Consider the following 3765-nt stretch of genomic DNA (forward strand, 5'->3'; position numbering starts at 1 on the left):
TCAGCTCCTGTGACCAATTGCGGGACACTGGTGGTGATCGGGTCCGCGGGTCCCTCGGGCGCGGTCATGGAGCTTCGGACCGTGTCGCGAGCGCACGCGTGCGACCCATGGCTGGGTTCTTAAAGGGGATGTACCTGTATGTGCCTGTGCCCAGCCGTGCCATTCTGCCAACGTATATCAGCGTTAGGCGGTCAATAAGTGGTTAATAAGTGATTGAGTAAGCTCATCACTTAATCAATTAGATTCAAGTTCGGTTTTTATTTTTTTAATGCTTGCCTAGCTCTGCTCCATTATAAGGCGACTCTTGTTGTAGAATACATGGATGATCTCTCATTAAAAGGCCAGTCCTCCCAAGCCCTGACAGCCAGGGCAAATTCTACAGAAATTCATATACCGTATTTATCGGGCTATAACACGCCCCGGCGTATAGCGCGCACCCCCGAACTTGAAGGAAGATTCCTGCAAAAAAAAAAAATACAGTTTGGATGCCCCTCGTCGGTGTCTTGCCTGTCGTCCATCGCGTCCATCGGCGGCCTCGTCCGGTCCGGCGTCCTTCTGCGGCCATCCCCGCTCGATCCCCGCTTCCTGCGCTGTGTTCGAACCACTGGGCCGACATATACCGAGCGGAGTACACTCGGGTATAGTCGGGCGGGCTCAGCTCCTCTCACATAAAGGACGTACAGGACTTACAGGAAGTGACAGCGAGAGGAGCCGAGCCTGCCCGACTATACCCGAGTGTACTGTGCTCGGTATATGTCGGCGCAGTGGTTCGAACAAAGCGCGGGAAGCGGGTATCGGCGTATATCGCACACCCACGATTTTGCCCGGTTTTTCAGGGCAAAAAAGTGTGCGGTATACGCCGATAAATACGGTAAATACCCAACTTTCAGAAGTTGTTGCTGGACCTAAAACACAGATTGGAGCAACTGGGCCTATTATTGGATAAGTCCTTATCCAGAGCAAACTACTGTGACGGTATTAGAATGATCTCCCCGTCAGTCTTCCCTTCTTCCCATAAAGAAAATCACCCAGTATTCCACGAGGGGGAATATTCCTGGAATCACCCATAAGCCACACATGAGTCAGAGCTTACTACTGGAACAAGACAGCTTTAATTTTATAACACAGAGCTTATATGTAATTTACAAACTGTTACAATGCCAAATCTCCGCCCCCCCCCCCCTCACACAGTGGGGGTCTTCAATACAGATCCTTGGAAACAATGATATCTCCTTGAACTAATCAGTCTCTAGACCCTCTGGCACCGAACCTGCCAGACACATTTCTTTAGATAATGACATCAGTGACGTTAATTACTAGTTGTACAGAATACATTATCTAGACAGCTTGGACCCGCATATAGAAGGGATGATTACCACAATGAAGCAATCAGAATAATTAACATGAGCCACTTATCTAATAACAGTAAACAGTAAACACAGGGCTCCTTCACACACACAATAGACCATTTACCCTTTGAAATAGGACTGGCTGAGGAAGGGTCATTACCATATCAACAACCTGTTAGCCGAGGAGTGAGTCATACCTGAAATCACCTGTTACACACCATATTACTTAGCAGGGAGAATTTACTGAAGCATCCTTCACAACTACTGTCCCTCCTTTCTTATGGTCTTGGTTGATCAGCCCTTAATTCATGCCTGCATAAGGGTCTTGGGATGGTAGCCTCTTTTGAAGAAGTAGCTATGCTGAAGCACATACTGCAGTAAAAACTGGGTATAGCTAATTTTTAAGGGCGTGGCTTAACACTTTAAAAAGGGACTTACCAATACACACAGTACAAAAGATGTTGAACGGACATAAAAATTGTGTAGTGCACTTATTTTGCAAACAAGAACAGAAAAACAATCACTTACAGATGCAAAAATGGTACTATGCAGTGTCTATATAGACATACCGTAATACATGCTGTGACGGGAGGGCCCATGGAACTCAGAATCCCTTGGAAAGGTTGGGAAACTCTTGTTTCAGCTCCCCATCCACCTCGCATGTCTAAGTCACATGTAAAGACTATTCTTAGTTTGTTTAATTCTGAACAATACATGATCATTGAAAGAGCTGATCACATTGACCTCCGGAGACGGACTGTCTGGTCACCTGGGCTGCCTTAAGTGCAGTGTTAATTAACACGCTAATTATATAGTTGTCTGGATTGAGGGGCTTTCCCCATAGACCCCGAAACTCCAACAGGAAAAATTGGGCGGGGAGGACTATACCGGTACTACATATATTGGTTGAATACAACCAGAGTAATTCACATTGGGTACATTTTGAAAAATGTATTCACATAAAGACATCAAAAACGAGGTAAAAAATACATAACAATAAAATACAATACAAAATACATTGACCACAATCAGGTCACCGGTCGTGCAATCCCTTCCATTACAAAAGGGTGAGGTATCAGTGAAGGAATTGGAGTCATGAGACAGGCAGTCTCACTACCACAAATTATGCAGTCGAGTTTCCCTGCCAGGGGAGACACCATGGTGGTTCTCCCAGGGCGAGGCTCGGCCATTGCACTCCGGCTGTGCTGACCCCTGCGATTTCCCTAAATGCGGGAAACTCGACTGCATAATTTGCGGGAAACTCGACTGCATAATTTGCGGGAAACTCGACTGCAAAAACTGTATTTTTTACCTTGTTTTTGATGTCTTTATGTGAATACATTTTTCAAAATTTACCCAATGTGAATTACTCTGGTTGTATTCAACCAATATATGTAGTACCGGTATAGTCCTCCCCGCCCAATTTTTCCTGTTGGAGTTTCGGGGTCTATGGGGAATCCCTGAAGCCCCTCAATCTATATTAGAATACTAGGACGATGGTACACCCCCTATTCTACTGTATTTTTTCAACTATAAAAGGTTAAATCATATAAAGTTGTCTGCTAAAGTGTTGCTAGAGGGGGGGGGGGAGGATCCAGGAGCCAGCCCTACCTCGTTATCTAACCCCTTGTGTTAAAAGTGTATAACAAAGACTTGTATTCTGGTTCTAATAAATAGTCCATGTTCAGCAATCAAGCAAGTATCGTCTTTTGTCATTGTCAGTGGTTGGAATATCTGATATCTAGATTCGGACTGGGAGGAAGTGGTATATGACGAAAGCACTCAAGCGGAGTGTGGGACGTTTTGTTATACACAATTGACTATGGTATAACAGATGTCCCTCTATTTTCCAAAACCCTCTTTATCCCCAATACCCAACCAATTCCCCGTACTTATTATTAACTGAGACCACACGAAGGTTGGGGAAAAATATGTAGGCCGTAGCAGCCTTACTTTATTAACGAATTTAAATTAACATAAATATTAAACATCTGTTATTCACTCCACCTCGTGTTGATCTCTGCAGGAAACCTATCCAATATATATGACTATGAATTGCCCTGCGGTCTCTAACTCAAACTGACTGGCCTCAAGACGACCGGCTGGCTCAGAGACAAAACTCGTGACCGCAGGGCCCCGAGCCAATATTTTCCGATAACCTCCTCTCTCTGAAAATTCCCAATATCCGGACCCATCTCACCGACAGGTCCTAACTTCTGTTATCGACGGTACCATTCCTCACCAGCAGAGGCCAAACACCCGCTGCCACGACAAACTCTCCATCGATTCCTGTGCAGTAAAACAAAGCAGACACAAACAACACCAAAGACACACACACACAAAAACATAAACATAACCATAGGGGAGGGTGGGCGGGAATTTCTCCTCACTCTGTGTGGTCACGAGGGTGGGCTCC

At 45.3% G+C, this 3765-nt stretch overlaps 1 pseudogene; it reads left to right on the forward strand.

Moving 5' to 3' along the window:
* The first annotated feature begins 2482 nt into the window (after window positions 1-2482).
* LOC120912462 lies at window positions 2483-2632 on the forward strand (annotated as a pseudogene).
* Window positions 2633-3765: the final 1133 nt, after the last annotated feature.

The sequence above is a fragment of the Rana temporaria genome, chromosome 8 (assembly GCF_905171775.1).
Source record: "Rana temporaria chromosome 8, aRanTem1.1, whole genome shotgun sequence".
NCBI classification, from domain to species: Eukaryota; Metazoa; Chordata; class Amphibia; order Anura; family Ranidae; genus Rana; species Rana temporaria.